Source organism: Bubalus bubalis, chromosome 1 (assembly GCF_019923935.1).
Source record: "Bubalus bubalis isolate 160015118507 breed Murrah chromosome 1, NDDB_SH_1, whole genome shotgun sequence".
Taxonomy (NCBI): domain Eukaryota; kingdom Metazoa; phylum Chordata; class Mammalia; order Artiodactyla; family Bovidae; genus Bubalus; species Bubalus bubalis.
Window position 1 is genome coordinate 165,361,775 of NC_059157.1, and position 23,000 is coordinate 165,384,774.

At 39.5% G+C, this 23,000-nt stretch overlaps 1 long non-coding RNA gene across 3 annotated transcripts in view; it reads right to left on the minus strand.

Annotated features, from left to right (window-relative positions):
* Positions 1 to 23,000, minus strand: part of LOC102415010 — a 177,185-nt gene that overhangs the window by 16,237 nt on the left and 137,948 nt on the right. The window contains exon 1 of one of the 3 annotated variants that reach the window (XR_003110657.3): positions 10,576 to 10,970. The exons of 1 other annotated variant lie outside the window; for it this stretch is intronic. This is a non-coding gene — a long non-coding RNA (uncharacterized LOC102415010). Of the gene's footprint in view, positions 1 to 10,575; positions 10,971 to 23,000 lie in introns of those variants that run through there. One more of the 3 variants, XR_003110658.3, reaches the window with a different exon arrangement.

The window sequence follows — 23,000 nt, forward strand, 5'->3', positions numbered from 1 at the left end:
ATGTTGAGCTTTAACCAGCCTTTTCACTCTCCTCTTTCACTTTCATCAAGAGGCTTTTTAGTTCCTCTTCACTTTCTGCCATAGTTCAGTTCATTTCAGTCGCTCTGTCATGTCTGACTCTTTGCAACCCCATAAATCTCAGCACGCCAGGCCTCCCTGTCCATCATCATCTCCGAGAGTTCACTCAAACTCAAGTCGATCGAGTCAGTGATGCCATCCAGCCATCTCATCCTCTGTCATCCCATTCTCCTCCTGCCCGCAATCCCTCCCAGCATCAGAGTCTTTTCCAATGAGTCAGCTCTTTGCATCAGGTGGCCAAAGTATTGGAGTCTCGGTTCAACATCAGTCCTTTCAATGAACACCCGGGACCGATCTCCTTTAGAATGGACTGGTTAGATCTCCTTGCAGTCCAAGGGACTCTCAAGAGTCTTCTCCAACACCACAATTCAAAAGCATCAATACTTTGGCGCTCAGCTTTCTTGACAGTCCAACTCTCACATCCATTCATGACCACAGGAAAAACCATAGCCTTCACTAGATGAACCTTTGTTGGCAAAGTAATGTCTCTGCTTTTGAATATGCTATATAGGTTGGTCATAACTTTGCTTCCAAGGAGTAAGTGTCTTTTTATTTCATGGCTGCAGTCACCATCTGTAGTGATTTTGGAGCCCCCAAAAATAAAGTTTGAACCTGTTTCCACTGTTTCCCCATCTATTTTCCATGAAGTGATGGGACCGGATGCCATGGTCTTCGTTTTCTGAATGTTGAGCTTTAAGCCAACATTTTCACTCTCCTCTTTCACCTTCATCAAGAGGCTTTTTAGTTCCTCTTCACTTTCTGCCATAAGGGTGGTGTCATCTGCATAGCTGAGGTTATTAATATTTCTCCTGGCAATCTTGATTCCAGCTTGTGTTTCTTCCAGTCCAGCGTTTCTCATTATGTACTCTGCATATAAGTTAAATAAGCAGGGTGACAATATACAACCTTCATGTACTCCTTTTCCTATTTGAAACCAGTCTCTTGTTCCATGTCCAGTTCTAACTGGTGCTTCCTGACCTGCATACAGATTTCTTAAGGGGCAGGTCAGGTGGTCTTGTATTCCCATCTCTTTCAGAATTTTCCACAGTTTATTGTGATCCACACAGTCAAAAGCTTTGGCATAGTCAATAAAGCAGAAATAGATGTTTTTCTGGAACTCTCTTGCTTTTTCGATGATTCAGTGGATGTTTGCAATTTGATCTCTGGTTCCTCTGCCTTTTCTAAAACCAGCTTGAACATCTGGAAGTTCACGGTTCACATATTGCTGAAGCCTGGTTTGGAGAATTTTGAGCCTTACTTTACTAGAGTGTGAGATGAGTGCAATTGTGCGGTAGTTTGAGCCTTCTTTGGCATTGCCTTTCTTTGGGATCAGAATGAAAACTGACCTTTTCCAGTCCCGAGACCACTGCTGAGTTTTCCAAATGTGCTGGCATATTGAGTGTAGCACTTTCACAGCATCATCTTTCAAGATTTGGAATAGCTCAACTGGAATTCCATCACCTCCACTAGCTTTGTTTGTAGTGATGCTTCCTAAGGCCCACTTGACTTCACATTCCAGGATGTCTGGCTCTAGGTCAGTGATCAAACCACCGTGATTATCTGGGTCATGAAGCTCTTTTTTGTACAGTTCTTTTGTGTATTCTTGCCATCTCTTCTTGATATCATCTGCTTCTGTTAGGTCCATACCATTTCTGTCCTTTATTGAGCCCATCTTTGCATGAAATGTTCCCTTGGTATCTCTAATTTTCTTGAAGAGATCCCTAGTCTTTCCCATTCTGTTTTTTCCCTCTATTTCTTTGCATTGATCACTGAGGAAGGCTTTCTTATCTCTTCTTGCTCTTCATTGGAACTCTGCATTCAGATGCTTATATCTTTCCTTTTCTCCTTTGTTTTTTGCTTCTCTTCTTTTCACAGCTAATTGTAAGGCCTCCCCAGACATCCATTTTGCTTTTTTGCATTTCTTTTCCATGGGGATGGTCTTGATCCCTGTCTCCTGTACAATGTCACGAACCTCATTCCATAGTTCATCAGGCACTCTATCTATCTGATCTAGGCCCTTAAATCTATTTCTCACTTCCACTGTATAATCATAAGGGATTTGATTTAGGTCATACCTGAATGGTCTAGTGGTTTCCCCTACTTTCTTCAATTTAAGTCTGAATTTGGTAATAAGGAGTTCATGATCTGAGCCCCAGTCAGCTCCTGGTCTTGTTTTTGCTGACTGTATAGAGCTTCTCCATCTTTGGCTGCAAAGAATATAATCAATCTGATTTCAGTGTTGACCATCTGGTGATATCCAAGTGTAGAGTCTTCTCTTGTGTTGTTGGAAAAGGGTATTTGCTATGACCAGTGCATTTTCTTGGCAAAACTCTATTAGTCTTTGCCCTGCTTCATTCTGTATTCCAAGGCCAAATTTGCCTGTTAACTCCAGGTGTTTCTTGACTTCCTACTTGTGCATTCCAGTCCCCTGTAATGAAAAGGACATCTTTTTTGGGTGATAGTTCTAAAAGGTCTTGTAAGTCTTCATAGAACTGTTCAACTTCAGCTTCTTCAGCGTTACTGGTTGGGGCATAGACTTGGATTACTGTGATATTGAATGGTTTGCCTTGGAAACGAACAGAGATCATTCTGTCATTTTTGAGATTGCATCCAAGTACTGCATTTCAGACTCTTTTGTTGGCCATGATGGCTACTCCATTTCTTCTGAGGGATTCCTGCCCACAGTAGTAGATATAATGGTCATCTGAGTTAAATTTACCCATTCCAGTCCATTTCAGTTCGCTGATTCCTAGAATGTCGACCTTCACTCTTGCCATCTCTTGTTTGACCACTTCCAATTTGCCTTGATTCATGGACCTGACATTCCAGGTTCCTATGCAATATTGCTCTTTACTGCATCGGACCTTGCTTCTATCACCTGTCACATCCACAGCTGGGTATTCTTTTTGCTTTGGCTCCATCCCTTCATTCTTTCTGGAGTTTTTTCTCCACTGATCTCCAGTAGTATATTGGGTACCTACTGACCTGAAGAGTTCCTCTTTCAGGTCCTATCATTTTGCCTTTTCATACTGTTCATGGGGTTCTCAAGGCAAGAATACTGAAGTGGTTTGCCATTCCCTTCTCCAGTGGACCGCATTCTGTCAGTCTCTCCACCATGACCCGCCCGTCTTGGGTTGCCCCACGGGCATGGCTTAGGTTCATTGAGTTAGACAAGCCTGTAGTCCTAGTGTGATTAGATTGACTAGTTTTCTATGAGTATGGTTTCAGTGTGTCTGCCCTCTGATGCCATAAGGTGGTGTCATCTGCATATCTGAGGTTATTGTTATTTCTCCTGGCATTCTTGATTCCAGCTTCTGCTTCCTCCAGCCCAGCGTTTGTCATGATGTTCTCTGTATATAAGTTAAATAAGCAGGGTGACAATATACAGCCTTGACGTAGTCCTTTTCCTATTTGGAACTAGTCTGTTGTTCCATGTTCAGTTCTAACTGTTGCTTCCTGACCTGCATACAGATTTCTCAAGAGGCAGGTCAGTGGTCTGGTATTTCCAGACCACAGTTTATTGTGATCCACACAGTCAAAGGCTTTGGCATAGTCAATAAAGCAGAAATACATGTTTTTCTGGAACTCTCTTGCTTTTTCCATGATTCAGAGGATGTTGGCAATTTGATCTCTGGTTCTTCTGCCTTTTCAAAACCAGCTTGAACATCTGGAAGTTCATATTTCACGTATTGCTGAACCTTGGCTTGCAGAATTTTAAACATTACTTTTCTAGCATGTGAGATGAGTGCAACTGTGTGGTAGTCTGAGCATTCTTTGGCATTGCCTTTCTTTGGGATTGGAATGAAAACTGACTTTTCCAGTCCTGTGGCCACTGCTGAGTTTTCCAAATGTGCTGGCATATTGAGTGCAGCACTTTCACAGCATCATCTTTCAGGATTTGAAAGAGCTCAACTGGAATTCCATCACCTCCACTAGCTTTGTTTGTAGTGATGCTTCCTAAGGCCCACTTGACTTCACATGCCAGGATGTCTGGTTCTAGGTGAGTGATCACACTATCGTGATTATCTTGGTCCTGAAGATTTTTTGTACAGTTCTTCTGTATATTCTTTCTACCTCTTCTTAATATCTTCTGCTTCTGTTAGGTCCATACCATTTCTGTCCTTTATCGAGCCCATTTTTGCATGAAATGTTCCCTTGGTATCTCTAGTTTTCTTGAAGAGATCTCTAGTCTTTCCCATTCTGTTGTTTTCCTCTATTTCTTTGCATTGATCACAGTGGAAGGCTTTCTTGTCCTTGCTATTCTTTGGAACTCTGCATTCAAATGGGAATATCTTTCCTTTTCTCCTTTGTTTTTCACTTCCCTTTGCACAGCTATTTGTAAGGCTTCCTCAGACAGCCATTTTGCTTTTTTGCATTTCTTTTCCATGGGGATGGTCTTGATTCCTGTCTCCTGTACAATGTCACGAATCTCCATCCGTAGTTCATCAGGCACTCTATCAGATCTAGTCCCTTAAATGTATTTCTCACTTCCACTGTATAACCATAAGGGATTTGATTTAGGTCATACCTGAATGGTCTAGTGGTTTTTCTCTACTTTCTTCAATTTCAGTCTGAATTTGGCAATAAGGAATTCATGATCTGAGCCACAGTCAGCTCCTGGTCTTGTTTTTTGCTGACTCTATAGAGCTTCTCCATCTTTGGCTGCCAAGAATATAATCAATCTTTTTTCACTGTCGACCATCTGGTGATGTCCATGTGTAGAGTCTTCTCTTGTGTTGTTGGAAGAGGGTGTTTGCTATAACCAGTGTGTTTTCTTGGCAGAACTCTATTAGCTTTTGCCCTGCTTCATTCTGTACTCCAAGGCCAAATTTGCCTGTTACTCCAGGTGTTTCTTGACTTCCTAAACAGAATATAAAAGTATAATCTACAGTCTTTAGCTCCCTTAACAATATTTACATTTTCATTGAGGAGAGAACTTTTATACATACAATAATTAGCAAACAATTGAAGATAGAATGTAATTAATGGCAATGTTATGTGATATGGGTCAGAAAGAGGACCAGGAACAGGGTACCTAGGAAGGCCTCCCAAAGGAGTTGGTACTTTGGCCTGCCTTTATGGAGTAATGAAGATAAGCCAAGGCATTGCATTCTAGAAAAATAACACAAATATAGGCAGAGTCAGAGCTAAGCATATTATGGTATAATATAACAGATATTACTTCCCCTTCTTCACTAACAGAATCTTTTTGGTCACGGTTACGGACAGCCATTTGCCAAGTTTAGGAGAGGAATATTCATTCTTTCAAGCCAAATATAAAAATTTGGTCCTCTTAATTTCCCAGATTTTTGTACAGCAGGGGAGTGTGTGTGACCCAGCTTTAGCCAATGATATGAGTGAAAACTATTGGAAAAGTCTGGGGCAAACTTTTGCATTTCTGATATAACAGTACAGATATGACTGATGATGGTGGTCAGAACACAATATGCCAAAAAATGGTCCCTTCACACACTAAATATTTTAAGCTGAAGGAGTTTAAGAAAATAGCAGAAGCAAGAAGGTCACTCTGACCTTCTCCCCACCTCTCTCCTGTGAAACAGATCATAAATCCTCAGGAGAGAGATGCCCTCCCTATACCTGCAGGAAAGCAACATCTTTATCTTTGAAGACAAAATTATGCTAAAAGAATCCAAACAAATAGATCTGGCTGAGCTTCCCTGTTTATTGCATTTACCTCCTACATGTTGTCAACCATGTTTCTCCATGGCTGTCCAATCTTAACCAAAGCTAGAATAAAAAACTCAGGTTTAGTTGTTTCCTCCAGTCTTCCTTTCCTTATAAAGCCTCCTGGTTCACATAAAATGTATATTAAATAAACTTGTATGCTTTTCTCTTGATAATCTGTCTTTGTCAGTTTGATTTTCAGACCCACCCAAAGACCCTAAGAAGGTTGAGGAGAACTTTTTTTTTTTTTCCACTTACATCAGCAGAGCTTTATTTATTTCCTTTCTGTCATAAATATAGTGTTTGAAGGTATAATAGCCACTTTCAACTATAAGGGGCTTCCCTTGTGACTCAGCTGGTAAAGAATCCTCCTGCAATGCAGACCTGGGTTCAATCCTTGGGTTGGGAAAATCCCCTGGAGAAGGGAAAGGCTACCCACTCCAGTATTCTGGCCTAGAGAATTCCACAGTCTCTATACATCCATGGGGTCGCAAAGAGTTGGACATGATGGATCAGTCACTTCAACCATGAGACAAAAAGCGTGAAAAAATAAAGTCAATAAGCTAAACGTGGTAAAGCATGATGTAAAAAAAAATCTAAAAGCAACCTATCACCAATCACCAGACACTTTGGGGTAAAAGAAGTCTTTATTTCTTTAAGCCCTGGTAAGTACATCTTGTTTTGTGCTTTGCTGTGCTGTGCTTAGTCGCTCAGTAGTGTCTGACTCTTTGGGACCGCATGGACTGTAGCCCACCAGGCTCCTCTGTCTATGAGGATTGTCCAGACAAGAATACTCAAGTGGGTTGCCATGCCCTCCTCCAGGGGATCATCCCAATCCAGGGATCGAACCCAGGTTTCCCGCATTGCAGGCAGATTCATTACCATCTGAGCCACCAGGGAAGCCCAAGAACACTGGAGTTGATAGCCTATCCCTTCTCCAGGGTAACTGCCTGACCCAGGAATTGAACTGAGAGCTCCTGCCAGCTGAGCTACCCGGGAAGCCCACAGATGGCCTTATTTGCAGTCAAATTCATTTTTAACTGATATTGATAGGAAAGCTATTAACCTGGATGGGAAGTTATGAAAGGAATGATTTCACTAATCACCACATTCATATTCACATCTCTATGATTTTATGGGATAAATTCTTTCAGTCTAAAATGCTTTTCTTTCTATACCTAAAGTCATCTACTTAGTCCAGCACATTTGTTATTCCATCCATGAAAATTTCTCTGTTTACCACCATCAAAATAAATGAAACTTTGGGTACCAACAAAACAGAGCTTGTGCTCAAGTCCAGCACTAATTTTCTTTGCGGTCTTATAGTATGTTTAGACATTTAGATGCTCATCTCTTTTAGTCTGCAGACTTCCATTAGACAGATGTTTTATTCAATTTTATGTTTTGTACAGAAATGTTTTACATATATCAGATTTTTATCCAATTTTGTTTAAATGAAAACTTGTACCTTCTATTTTGTTAACATCCTTGCCCTGAAAAAAAGAAAAAAAAATGAACAAACAAAGCCATACTGGTGCTATTTTTCAACTCCTTTCCTTAGGAGTAGTTAGTAGTAGTAGTAGCCGTTCAGTTGTGTCCAACTCTTTGTGACCCTGTGGACTGTGGCCCACCAGGCTTCTCTGTCCATGGGATTCTCCAGCCAAGAATACTGGAGTAGATTGCCATTCCCTTCTCCAGAAGATCTTTCAGACCCAGGGATCGAACTCAGGTCTCCTGCACTGCAAGCAGATTCTTTACTGTTTGAGCTATAGGAAAGATCCAAGATGAAAAGAAGGTAAGCACAATACAGAAAAATCAGAAAGAGGGAAAACAGCAGGCCAGAGAAAACAAATCTAAGAAACAAACAAACTGGACTGTGACAGCTCTAGAAGACACTTAAGACAGCTGGTCAATTTAAGAAAACAAGACTTCGGAGCTGAGATGATAAAAATAACAATGAGAAGGAAAGAGAAAGAGAGTAAGAAAACAAACTAAGGATCGAAACAACACCATAACAGAACTCTAAACACATAAACAACAATCAGAAACAGCTGCAGAAATAGACACCTTTCCTTAGTAGATGACATTTATCTCTGCATTCTTAAATCTGATTTGACTCTGTGACTCACTCTGTCAATGTTGTTGTTGTTCAGTTGCTAAATTGTGTCTGACTCTTTGCCACCCCATGGACTGCAACATACCAGGTGTCCTCCACTATCCCCTGAAGTTTCGTCAGACTCAAGTCCGTTGAGTCAGTGATGCTGCCTCCCTCCTCTCCTTTTGCCTTCAGTCTTCATCACTATCTTTTCCAATGAGTCAAGTCTTCACATCAGATGACCAAAGTATTGGACCTTCAGCTTCAGCATCAGTCCTCCAATGAATATTCAGGGTTGATTTCCTCTAGGATTGGCTGGTTTGTTCTTGCAGTTCAAGGGATGCTCAAGAGTCTTCTCCAGCACCACCATTTGAAAGCATCAATTCTTTGGCACTAAGCCTTCTTTATGGTCCAGGTCTCACATTTGTACATGACTACTGGGAAAAACCATAGCTTCGACTATAGAGACTTTTGTCAGCAAAGTGATGCTTCTACTTTTTAATACACTGTCTAGGTTTGATGTAGCTTTCCTTCCAAGGAGCAAGTGTCTTTTAATTTCATGGCTACAGTCACCATCTGCAGCGATTTTGGAGCCCAAGAAAATAAAATCTGTCACTGTTGCCACTTTGTCCCTTTCTATTTACCATGAAGTGATGGGACCAGATGCCATGATCTTAGTTTCTTGACAAGGCTGTGATCTATGAAAAGGAGTTTGTTAATGGGATGTAGCAAATGAGTCACAATTATAGACCTAAAATGTTATGATGCACTGGGGCATTTGTGCTGTCTCACTGATTTTTAGAATCCCGAGACTCCTGTGGAGAATCCCAGGTTTGCCTTCTAGATGATCAGAAACCACCCAGAACAGCTGTTTATCCCAGCCAAGCAACACCCCCAACCAGATCTAACAAACAGCTGACATCTCCCTTAAACTCAGTTGCTTGAGAGCTGCCAAGACCAGCAATAGAGCTGTCCAAATGAGCCCAGTCTCAATTAGTAACACACAGAATTATGAAGTAAAACAAATGATGTTTTAAGCTACCAAATTTGGGGGAAGATTATTGTATAGCAAAAATTAACAGAGGGACTATGAAGTTTTTCAGGATTACTTTTAAGAAACTTTCAACTCAAAAGGTCAGTTGAAGACATAGAGATGACTGGAGCAACTGCATCTTTTGGCTGAGATGGAATCAATTTTCACAATTTTTGGTTGACCACAAAAATTGCTTAACATACCACCAGTGTGTAATATAGGCCCATGCTAATTCGTAATGCAAATGGATTGTTGTCAATTTTCAAAACCCTGCCATGAGGCTTACAAAAGTAAATGCAATTTATCTCATGTTTAAGATTTTTGCCCACTGGCATAGTTTCAAGCTGTTAGAAGACAGATATTCTTTATAAAATTCATAAGGATATGTGTTAGACTCCAGTTGTATTTTTCTTTTGTAAAACTTTTATGTGAGGAGTATTTTAATATTTTAACCCACAGTATCAGTAAAATTTTCCATCTGGTTTTTATCTTGATTCACATGGATTTGGTTCTTCTCGAGTAATAATCACATCCTGACATCACAGCTCACTAAAAATGAACCCATTTAATACACCTATTTGGTGTGAATTTCAAAGCCATAATCAAGGTTCCTTAGTTTCAGTTCTTAGTGAATTAACTGCTCTAACCCAAGGGCAGTTAGGAAAAGCAAGCCTTTGCCATCTCAATGGCTCATGGTCAGGCTTCTTGATGAGACACAGTTAGTAGGATCTGCATCTTTCAAATGCTTTGGGGGAAGCTCTATACCCCTCTCCCTACTCTCTCTTCTCCAGCTTCTTCCTGCCCACCCTCAGTCATGAAGCTTCCTTTTCAGTACTGAGGATAGAGTGTGAAAGAAATGGGACGCTTTGGCAGTACCCTGCACAGCTGGAAAGCTGGGCACTTATTTATACACTCTCACTTTCCCCCACAGAAGAAATCATGGTCCAAGAAGATTTTTCACTTAGCTGTGCTGTCTTGAAGGAAGGGTAGTGCAAGTAAAGTTAAATTGTTCTTCTAACCCTCTTCAGTGCATCCCAGCCCACATATATGTATATATGTGTACATATATATATACATACATATGCATATATATATATACACATACATAACTAAGGAGCCTTGATTATCCTTAGTTTCAGTTCTTAGTGAACTAACTGCTCTAACCCACGGGCAGTTATACTCCAGTGAAGTGCTGGAACTTCTTTGCTCTAAATCTGAACTTTCACAAAGGCTTTTTTTCTCTGGGTGAACTTCTCCGAGAGTGTTTTCCAGGGTGTTCCAGACTACACCCAAGTACTAGAGCTGGAGCAGGTTTCTGGGTCACTGCAATGTCTATAGCCAGAACTGGGGTCTATATATTATCCAGTGCACATATCGGCAAGATATCTGGATCCCTTGGTATATTGCTGTAATACGCTGCTCCCTCAAAAGCACTTTTGTCCATGTATGGATGCCAAATTGCTGTTATTGTGTAAGGTACAAAGAAAGGACCCCTTAACCAGCCCTGTTGCTCAGATACCTCTAAAGCATAAGCCTTTATTGAGCTGTTTCACCATCCTCCAGTCAAAGCCATCTGCTGCAGTCTCTCAACAGTCCAACATAGCAGGGAGAAAAGAAAAAGAGAAAATAAGACCCTTACCTCCAGGAACACTTCTCAGTAGTTGAACATTACATATTCTCTTACCTCTTTGGCCCAAATGTACTTGAACAGGCAAATGCAGCTGCAAGGAGGCTGGGAAGTATAGTCTTTATTCTGGCAGTCCTGTATTCCAGGATCCTTTTAGTGAGGAATAAGGAAATAAAAGATATTGGAGGAAACTCGGCAGTCTTTTCTAGATTTATTAAAGGAATATGCACAGACTTCTCTGAAAGCTACTCTTCTGGTATGGGGATTCTGGTGTGGTTGGGTTTTTATGTCTTATATAGGGATTGCAGAAGTAGAAAATGCAAAGTTCAGTAATAAGAATTAAATCACATAACCGAGATTAGGTTTAGGTCAGTCCAGCTTTTTGTGACCCCATGGACTTCAGCACACCAGGCTTCCCTGTCCTTCACCAACTCCCGGAATTTGCTCAAACTCATGCCATTGGGTCGGTGATGCCATCCAACCATCTCATCCTCTGTTGTTCCCTTCAACAGGTTTAGGTAGTGTGAGTGTGTATAAAAAGTGGTTTAGGTAGTGTGTATAAAAATTACTAAAGACTTTCAGTTAATTTTATTTTTGAAACTTTTTATATTGTTTGAATCTTATTTTACTTATATATTATGTTTATATAGAGAAAACAAGCTTATTTCCTTGGTAGAAAGAGGGAAATTGTTTTAATGGACTTTATTTAAGAGCAGTTTTAGGTTCACTGTATAGTTCAATGGAAGGTCCAGAAATTTCCCATTTATCCCCTAGTCCTACACATGCATAGGCCCCCCTCCTCATCTGAGTGGCACATCATTAAAGTGGATAAACCATATAAAGTTTGTAGTTTGTATTAGGGTTCAGTTTGGTGTTGTACATTTTTATGGGTTTGGACAAATTTATCATGATGTGTACCCACCAGTATAGTATCTTACAAAATAGATTTGGGTCCTCCTGGGAACAAGACATTTGTGGGTTGTGACATGGGGATGTCCAGTCAAATCTCAAGAGAGAGAGCAGGCTGTAACTTTGACCAGTTTCTTCTTATTTGCTTAAATTTTAGGATTTTTTTGCTGGACTTTCAGTGCTAAAATCAGAAAAGTCCTGGGAAAACTGGAGTGAATTGGTCACTCTACATGTTGTAGATATGGGTTTAGGGTATTGACAGCACACAGATGTTGCGTCGGAACAAGGATTATCCTCACGTCGCCCTCATCACTACGTGAGTGCATTTTCTTTTAGCATGTATCCTAATTGTTTGCAACTTACATCACCACTAATATTTTTGTAGAAAATTTTATATATAAGATACGATGATTCCTCAATATATTTTTTAATTCCATAACAATGAGGACTATATTAATATTTTTCTCTTCAAGGAATCCAATCCAGGTTATTGAGAACTAACCTTTGATAAATGGAATTGATTAACTAATATAGAAGATACCTATTTGAGAAAAAATGGGTAAATGAAAGAATAGAAACACAATCATGTATTCCAAGCACTTCACAATGTGATCAAAGGATTCTGTAAGTATTAATATTACAGGTGTAGGAGTACACAGAATGAGATATTTCAAATTATAAACATTAAAGCAATTTCCACATTTTGCTTTAATTAATTGCCGATAGTTGTTACATTTCTCTTTGATGTTATATTCAGAGTAAAACTGTCTCTGAAGACACAAATAAAAATATTGCTGTGAAAACATTGAGAATTAAATAATTTCCCAATTATTTAGAGTGGAAAGATACACTATGATTATGTGAGGGAAGTGTTGAAAAGTTAGGTCTGATGGACTTAATGAAACTTGTCTTTCAAATGTTTCAGTCTCCCCATTGATCCAGCTGCATTTTGCATTTAACACACTTCTGTAACTCTCTAATCTGGGATGACATAATTATGTCTAAAAGTCTAGAGAGTGAGATTCAAGGTCCTTCTTGGAGATGGCACAGTTATTTTGTTTTTGCTTTGATAACTCTAGCTTGGATTGGGCTTCCCTAATAGCTCAGTTGGTAAAGAATCTGCCTGCATTGTAAGACACCCCGGTTCAATTCCTAGGTCGGGAAGATCCACTGGAGAAGGGATAGGCTACCCACTCCAGTATTCTTGGGCTTCCTTTGTGGCTCAGCTGGTAAAGAATGCACCAGCAATGCAGGAGACCTTGGTTTAATCCCTGGATTGGGAAGATACCTTGGAGAAGGGAATGGCTACCCACTCAAGTATTCTGGCCTAAAGAATTCCATGGACTTTATAGTCCATGAAGTTGCAAAGAGTTGGACACAAATGAGTGAATTTCACTCACTCACTCAACTGGGATTGGCTTAACATTACAATTTATAAAGCAATATTTTAATGTTCATTAAAAACTCATAAGATAGGCATTATCTTCTTTATACAGAAGTATAAATTTAGGCAGCATTTAAAATAATGAAAACAAAACAATAATGACAAGCACCATTTGCTGAGAATCTATTATTCATAAAGCATTGTCTTAGGTTTGATTATTGTTGTAGTTGTTGTTTAGTTGCTAAGTCATGTCCTACTCTTTTGTGACCCCGTGAACTGTAGCCCACTAGGCTCCTGTCCATGGGATTTCCCAGGCAAGAATACCGGAAACGGTTGCCCTTTCCTTCTTCAGGAGATCTTCCTGACCTAGGGATCAAACCCACGTCTCCTGCTTAGCATGCAGATTCTTTACCACCAAACCACCTGGGAAGCCACTGTTAGCTTTATATTATATTTATACACATATTCATTTGACTATAATTCTGTGGGGCAAATACTATCCCCTTCGTTTTAAAAGGAGGAAATGGAGGATTAGAGAAGTAAAAAACTTGTCTAAGGTAATATACCTACAGTGGGTGGTGGTGACAAGATTTGAAATGTCTGACTCCAAAACTTATCTACACAATTTCTTTTGTTTTTCATTTTATGTAATTTTACATTTGTTTTTCACAATCAACACTTCCATTTTGATGTCCTCTTTTTTAAGCTAATTTTTATTGGCATGTAGTTGCTTCACAATGTGTAGTTTCTGCTGTACAACAAAGTGAATCAGCTTTTTGTACACATATATCCACTCTTCTTATTGGAGAATGAAATGGCAACCCACTCCAGTGTTCTTGCCTGGAGAATCCCAGGGACGGAGGAGCCTGGTGGGCTGCCGTCTATGGGATCACACAGAGTCGGACACGACTGAAGTGACTTAGCAGCATCCACTCTTCTTTAGATTTCCTTCCCATTTAGGTCACCACAGAGCACTGAGTAGAGTTCCTTGTGCTATACACTACTTTCTCATTACTTATCTATTTTTTATATAGTACCAGATGTGTATATATGTCAATCCTGATCTCCCAGTTCATCCTAACAATCTCCCCATTACTCCTCTTGGTGCCCAGAATTTTGTTCTTTGTGTCTCTATTTCTGTTTATCTCCCTCCTTCAAAAGACTTAGTATAATGAATACATGTGCCCACACACATATATATACATATATATATATATATATATATATACATATATATATATATATATATACACACACACACACACACACACACACACACATATACACACATTTACTGTATGGAACTGGAATGCAAAAGCAGGAAGTCAAGAAATACCTGGAGTAAAAGGCAAATTTGGCCTTGGAGTATGGAATGAAGCAGGGCAAAGGCTAATAGAGTTTTGCTAAGAGAACACACTAGTTACAGCAAACAACCTCTTCCAACAACACAAGAGAAGACTCTACACATGGACATCACCAGATGACCAACACCAAAATCAGATTGATTATATTCTTTGCAGTCAAAGATGGAGAAGATCTATAAAGTTGGCAAAAACAAGACTGGGAGCTGACTGTGGCTCAGAACATGAACTCCTTATTGCCAAATTCAGACTTAAATTGAAGAAAGTAGAGAAAACCACTAGACCATTCAGTTATGACCTAAATCAAATCCCCTATGATTATACAGTGGAAGTGAGAAATAGATTCAAAGGACTAGATCTGATAGAGTGCCTGATGAACTATGGATGGAGGTTTGTGACATTGTACAGGAGACAGGAATCAAGACCATACCCAAGAAAAAGAAATGCAAAAAAGAAAAATGGCTGTCTGAGGGCGTCTTAAAATAGCTGTGAATAGAAGAGAAGCAAAAATCAAAGGAGAGAAGGAAAGATATACCATTTCAATGCAGAGTTCCAAAGAATAGCAAGGAGAGGTAAGAAAGCCTTTCACAGCGATCAATGCAAAGAAATAGAGGAAAACAATAGAATGGGAAAGACTAGAGATCTCTTCAAGAAAATTAGAGATACCAAGGGAATGTTTCATGCAAAGATGGGCACAATAAAGGACAGAAATAGTAGGGTGGCAAGAATACACAGAACTATGCAAAAAAGATCTTCACGACCCACATAATCATGATGGTGTGATCACTCACTTAGAGTAAGGTATCCTGGAATGTGAAGTCAAGTGGGCCTTAGGAAGCATCACTACGAACAAAGCTAGTGGAGGTGACAGAATTCCAGTTGAGCTATTTCAAATCATAAAAGATGATGCTGTGAAAGTGCTACACTCAATATGTCAGCAAATTTGGAAAACTCAGCAGTGGCCACAGGACTGGAAAAGGTCAGTTTTCAGTCCAATCCCAAAGAAAGGCAATGCCAAAGAATGCTCAAACTACCGCACAATAGCACTCATTTCACATGCTAGTAAAGTAATGCTCAAAATTCTCCAAGCCAGGTTTCAGCAATACATGAACCATGAATTTCCAGATGTTCAAGCTGGTTTTAGAAATGGCAGAGGAACCAGAGATCAAATTGTCAACATCTGCTGGATCACCAAAAAAAAAACAAGAGAGTTCCAGAAAAACATCTATTTCTGCTTTATTGACTATGCCAAAGCCTTTGACTATGGATCACAATAAACTGTGGGAATTTATTGTGAAATAGATGGGAATACCAGACCACCTGACCTGCCTCCTGAGAAATCTGTATGCAGGTCAGGAAGCAACAGTTAGAATTGGACATGGAACAACAGGCTGGTTCCAAATAGGAAAAGGAATACGTCAAGGCTGTATATTGACAACCTGTTTATTTAACTTCTATACAGAGTACATCATGAGAAACACTGGGCTGGAAGAAGCACAAGCTGGAATCAAGACTGCCGGGAGAAATATCAATCACCTCAGATATGCATATGACACTACCCTTATGGCAGACCTCTTGATGAAAGTGAAAGAGGAGAGTGAAAAAGTTGGCTTAAAGCTCAACATTCAGAAAACTAAGATCATGGCATCTGGTGCCATCACTTTATAGCAAATAGATGTGGTACAGTGGCTGACTATTTTGGGGGGCTCCAAAGTCACTGCAGATGGTGACTGCAGCCATGAAATTAAAAGACGCTTACTCCTTGGAAGGAAAGTTATAACCAACCTAGATAGCATATTCAAAAGCAGAGACATTACTTTGCCAACAAAGGCCCGTCTAGTCAAGGCTATTTTTTTTTCCAGTAGTCATGTATGGATGTGAGAGTTGAACTGTGAAGAAACCTGAGCTCCGAAGAATTGATGTTTTTGAACTGTGGTGTTGGAGAAGACTCTTGAGAGTCCTTTGGACTGCAAGGAGATCTAACCAGTCCATTCTAAAGGAGATCGGTCCTGGGTGTTCATTGAAAGGACTGATGTTGAACCGAGACTCCAATACTTTGGCCACCTGATGCAAAGAGCTGACTCATTGGAAAAGACTCTGATGCTGGGAGGGATTGCGGGCAGGGGGAGAATGGGATGACAGAGGATGAGATGGCTGGATAGCATCACTGACTCAATGGACATGAATTTGGATGAACTTTCATGCATTGGAGAAGGAAATGGCAACCCACTCCAGTGTTCTTGCTTGGAGATTCCCAGGGAAGGGGGAGCCTGGTGGGCCACTGTCTACGGGGTTGCACAGAGTCAACACGACTGAAACAACTTAGCAGCAGCAACAGGGAGTTGATGATGGACAGGGAAGCCTGCCGTGCTCCGGTTCATGATGTCACAAAGAGTCGGACATTACTGAGGGACTGAACTGAACTGACACACATTTATGGTGACTTTCACATGAAAGAGCTTAACAGTAATTGCAGAGATGGTTTATCTGGTGGCTCAGACAGTACAGAATCTGCCTGCAATCCTGGAGACCCGGGTTTGATCCCTGGGTTGGGAAGATCCCCTGGGTCGGGCGGCTTAGCAACCCACTCCAGTATTGTTGCTTGGAGAACTCCATGAACAGAGGAGTCTGGCAGGCCATAGTCTGTGGGGTTGCTAGAGTCAAACACCACTTAGCAACTAACACTTTTACACTTTCTTTCTCTCTAATTACAATGGAAGATATACACATGCTTTCCTCAAATTGTCCTTTGGCATATAGTTGCTTAACAATGTGTAGTTTCTACTGTACAATAAAGTAAATCATCCTGTTTGCCTACTCAAGGATTTTTCATCTGCTATTTTGTTCTGTATCATCAACTGCTCTTCTTTCCTGGATCTTCCTACTTGAAAACATAAATTTTATTCAATATTTATTTTGCCACTACTTTATTCTCTGCTGAAACCAAAAGCAAAACTACTTTTAAAAGTTGTGTAAATTCAGATTATCCTCTTCTTCCACTCCTGTTTCTCTTCAGCAAACTTCAACAGGCTTCAGCAAATTTCTATCTCTACCTCTCTATGAGAGGACTTCCATCAAGGTCATCAATGGCAACTATTTTACCAAATAAAATGATAGCATCTTAACCGATCTTTCAGCATTAGTCAATAGAGTTGAATTCTTCCTTCCTATAATACTTTCCTCTGCTGGGCTCTACTTAATTAAAAATTATTCACTGCCTACATGCCAGGAATTGTTCCAGGTCCAAAAAAAAAAAAATGTCCTGTCCTCATAGGAAGCACAGGCAACAATATTATAAATAAAATGAATAAAACTAGAGGAATGCAAATCAAAACTACAATGAGATATCACCTCACAGTCACAATGGCCCTCATCAAATAGTCTACAAACAATAAATGCTGGAAAGGGTGTGGAGAAAAGGGAACACTATCGCACTGTTAGTGGAAATGTAAATTGATACAGCCACTATGGAAGACAGTATGGAAATTCCTTAAAAAACTAGAAATAAAACCAACATATGACCCTGAAATCCCACTCCTAAGCATATACCCTGAGGAAACCAAAATTGAAAGAGACACATGTATCCCATTGTTCATTGCAGCACTATTTACAATAGCTAGAACATGGAAGCAACCTAAATGTCCATCGGCAGATGAATGGATAAAGAAGTTGTGGTCTATATACACAATGGAATATTACTCAGCCATAAAAAGCAATGCATTTGAGTCAATTCTAATGAAGTGGATAAACCTAGAACCTATTATACAGAGTGAAGTGAGTCAGAAAGAGAAAGATAAATATTGCATTCTAATACATATATAGGGAATCTAGAAAAATGGTACTGAAGAATTTATTTACAAGGTGACAGTGGAGAAACAGACATAGAGAATAGACTCATGGACATAAGGAGAGGGGAGGAGAGGGTAAGATGTATGGGAAGAGTAACACAGAAACTTACATTACCATATGTGAAATAGATAGCCAATGGGAATTTGCTGTGTGACTCAGGAAACTCAAACAGGGGCTCTGTATCAATGGAGAGGGGTGGGATGGGGAGAGAGATGGGAGGGAGTGAAAAAAAGAAAAAAAAATAGTAAAACTTATAGTGCCTCAGATGCTGTTTCATGCTATGGAAAAAAGAAGCAGGGAAGTAAATTAAGGAGAGTTGGGGTGGGTGTCATTTTAAACAGGTTGTTCAGGAAGATCATTCTACAAGAATGAACACAGCCAAAGAACCTGAAGGAAGTGAGAAAACATGATGATTTATGGGGCAAGAGTTTTCTGGGCAGAATGGTGACCAGTGAAAAGAACTGAAGTGGGAGTGGGCCAGCTGTGCCTGAGGGATGGTGATGAGGCTAGTGTGGCACAAAGAGAATGGGTCTGGGAAGGAGAGGGGATAAGAATGATAATGGTACAAACTGTTGAAGGCCTTGAGAGCATGGAAAGAGGTTGACTTTAACCTCAGATGAGGTGGGAGTCCAACGCAAAATTTTGAGCATCATCTGTCTGATGTATTAACAGGATCACCTGACTTCTTGAGGAAAAAGGGTGGAAGCAGGAAGCTATTCTAGCAATTCAGTCAAGATAGAGGAGGTTTGGAAAAAGTTGGAAGCAATGGATATATTGAGAAATAAGAGTCTGCGCCAATTTTGAAAAGGTACATCATTTGCTAACATTAAAATGTCCTGATTTTCATTTTGCAAACTTGTTCTCTTCTCTCTCTTTTGCTGGCCTACATTCTTTTCAACTTCTGAATGTCCATATCTTTAAACTTCAGCACTAGTCCTTTTTCTGTTTTCTGTGTCTCTAATCTAGGTAATCTCATTTTGTTCAACAATTTTAAATAACACCTGTGTGCACAGAGGATGAGATGGCTGGATGGCATCACTGACCCAATGGACGTGAGTCTCAGTGAACTCTGGGAGTTGGTGATGGACTGGGAGGCCTGGCGTGCTGCGATTCATGGGGTCGCAAAGAGTCGGACACAACTGAGCTGATCTCAACTGATCTGTGCCTATGAAATGTTGTTACTCCAGACTTTGAGGTTTGCCCTGAACTCTAAGATTCTTATATTTACCCACTTGATACTCACTCCACAGAGGAAAAAAATCAAAGCAAACATATACCAAACAGAATAGTATCCCTAGTCTTAGTCGTTTGTGTCCTCAGTCTTAGTACTTTGGTCTTTTCCATGAGTAATTCATTCAACTACTTGGCTTGGAAACCTGAGTTTGATATGATCTTAAGTTGTCTTTTGCCTCCCATCATCACACTCAATAAACAAATATGGCCTTGGGATTATACCTTCAAAATATATGTAATACTAATCTGCCCCCTTATCTTATCTCCATGCTCACTTTTGACAAGCTAACATCTTCTCTCACCTGAGCTACTGCAACACTCCAACCTTGTCCCCCTGGTTCTATTCTTGCTTGCCCCATCTACTTCCTTTTCTTTTTATTTTTTTAATTGTAGTATAATTGTTTTACAATATTGTGTTGGTTTCTGCTGTACAATGAAGTGAATCAGCTATATGTTATATGCTAAGCTATATGCTAAGTCTCTTCAGTCGTGTCTGACTCTTTGACCCCGTGGACTGTAATCCAGTAGGCTCCTGGATTGTAGCTCCCTCTTGTACCTCCCCCCTGACTTGCCGTCCCACCCATCTAGGTAATCACAGAGCATTGAGCTGAGCTTCTTGTGCTTTATAGTAGGTTCTAGGAAATGCTATAGCTTCCCTGCTTGAAATCCTTCAAAGGTTTCCATTTTCTTATAATATAGTCTTAAGGTCCTACCTAATTTTCCCATATCTTTAAGTTTATTTCAAATTACACCCTTCAATCTTACTATGCTCAAGAAACAATGGCTTTCCCTCTCTTCTTGCAGAACTTTTACCTTATTCCTGCAACTGCATCCGGGCATTTGCACCTACCATTCTCTCTGTGTGAAATATTCTTGTCTCATGTCCTTGCATGACTGGCCTCTTTCCCTTGATCAGAACTTAATTCAAATATTATCTTCTCTCAGAAGACTTGCCTGACAACCGTATCTTAACTATGTTATCCTCCAACCCCTGAGTACTCTCTATTCCATAATTATATCAATACAATTCACTTCTATGTGAAATGTGAATTGTTTATTGTTTCTCTCCTTCCACTAGCATGGAAACTACATAAGAACAGAGCTTATTGTTTGTGTTACTGCTGTACCACTATACCTAAAACAGTGCTTCCTATATAAAAGGCACACAATAAATATTTTTAGAAAAATGAATGAATAAATGTTATTCAACTTCTCTATATACTATGAGGGCTTCCCACATGGCACTAGTGGTAAAGAACCTCCTGCCAATGCAAGAGACAAAAGAGATGTGGGTTCAATTTCCCTGAGTTGGGAAGATCCCCTGGAGGAGAGTATGGCAACCCACTCCAGAATTCTTGCCTGGAGAATCCCATGGACAGAGGAGCCTACTGGATTACAGTCCATGGGATCACAAAGAGTTAGACATGACTGAAGAGACTTAGCATGCAAGCACGTATGCATACACTATGAGAATTATGAAACATGAACTATAATTTCAAAAACAAGAGTTCAGTAGAAAAAGTAACTTGGAAGTTCAGTTAGCTCAGATGACCTTTAAGCTTTCTCAACTCTGCAGCACCCCTCTCTGAAAAATTAGCTATATTATCTGATTTGCACTGAAATCTTCTCTAGGTCAGAGTTGATTTCAGAACAACTGCTATTGCTCTGGCCAGCTGTGTGTCTACTTCAGAACTGAAGTTAATCAGCCTTCTCTCAGCTGGTCTGCACCATGGGCACTATGGAAGCTGAAGACCAAGAAATCACAGAAGCCATCAATTCGGGGGAGTCTTGATGTTTCCTTTATTATAGCTTTGCAGAGGACAGTGTGGTGGGGTACAAAATGGTCTCCAAAGACCTCTTTGCCTCTTGGATCACAGTTCCAATGAGCTACATTAAATGCATTTTTTGAGCTCAACTCTTGAGTTCTCTATATCTTCATAACAAGAGGAGAGACCATTTTGAATACTAAAAGGCATAATTGATGCTTAATTATCTTATGGGTAAAACAGCTATCATTAAGTGAATATTTAATTCCTATGTCCTTTTGTCTAATTGCAGGGGAATATTGGATGTATACAGGGACAATGAAAGAGCTGGGAACTCTCATGAGGCTGAACATGTCTAAATTTAAGGTTCTTGGGTTTAAGCTTATCCTTTTAAAATATATTTGGTCTCATGTCAATCTTTTTAGGACAACTGTATCTAACATCTTTCTATTAAGTACCAAATGTCAGTTTTTACTATGAGATTTTCTCTTATCATTTCACTTATTGCTGTTTTGTTTTGTTTTTAATGGAGTGAAGAGAACCTGCTTTTGAATAAATAAATAGAAGAAATTTTAAGTTTTCCATACAATATTCCAGTTGAATGTCTATGCTCAAGCACTTTGTTTGGAAGTAATATAACATGAAAACATGTTATACAAACCTTAAATTCCAGGTTAGTTATTACTAGGAGAGCTTTGCAAGTTATCAAAGGCTTGAGTGAGATAAACTGCTTTACTTCTCTCAATTTCTCCAGATGTTCACTGTAAATTGAGGAAAATCTGTAGCTGGATGATTTTCTTTCTGTCTGCTTTTCATTTGCTGCAAACTACAACCACAAACTCTTTTGACAGAGCATGGCAACTGTCCAGCCCCATAGTTTCTGTGACTATTTTTGTCTGATCAAGGAAAAAGGGACATATGTTTACAATTGGACAGCAGTAGGAATCCCTCTCTCACTGGTTGTTTTCTAGTCACTTGTTTTTCTGTTGACATCTGTAACTATAGCCAGTTAGAAGCTTCTCTTCTTTTGCCTTCTATTAAAGATGACTGGTTTTCAGTCCATCTTACCTGATTGACTTCTTTCTTGTGAACAGTTTTTGCATCACAGTCTATTTGAACAGTCACACCAATACAAAGCAACGATTATAGCATTGCTATGTTTTCACTTCTCAACACTATAGTTTGTAATTTACTTCTTTACATTCTTAGAAAAAAATGAGCAAATTCTTAGGAATATGAAGAAAGTTACAAAAGGACTGAAAGAAGTTACTTAAGAATTTTACACTTAGCTCTCTTACAGAAGTATGCATGAATGCTAAGTCATTTCAGTCGTACCTGACTCTGACCATATAGACTGTAGCTCAGCAGGCTCCTCTGTCCAAGGAATTCTCCAGGCATACTTAGAGAGGAACGTACATACTTATATCATGAATATTTAACCTGTGCAGTTTTAAACTTGTTAAAGCACATCAATATTTTTAAAGTTTAAAATTGTTCTAAATGTTATAAAAGTTATAGAAAATAGGATATTATCTTTTTGGGGAAAAAGTGATCAATGTCAGAGGCCAAAATAAAAACCCTGTGAGAAAACAATCAGTAAATATGGAGACTAGATACAGGATGGGAGAAAGAAGTTTGGATTAAATTGAACTGTGGTAGAAAAATGTAAAAGTACTTTCTTATAATTGAAAAAGAGTCCTTAATAGGATTTCACACAGCCTCATACAGCCCCATTGCTCCTTAAATTTTCTCTCTTTTTTTGTCTTATCTCATGAAATGAGATAAGGAAATGTATATACACTAGAAACTTGAAAAAAAATAAATCTGTTTGGTCCTTTGATCAATTTTAAGTAAGAAATTATCCAGCTTTCCTGTTCAAATACAATCTAAGGTTATATGTGCTGTTGCTGTGCTGTGCTTAGTCAGTCATGTCCGATGCTTTGTGACCCATGGACAGTTAGATGTGATCTGCCTACAAAA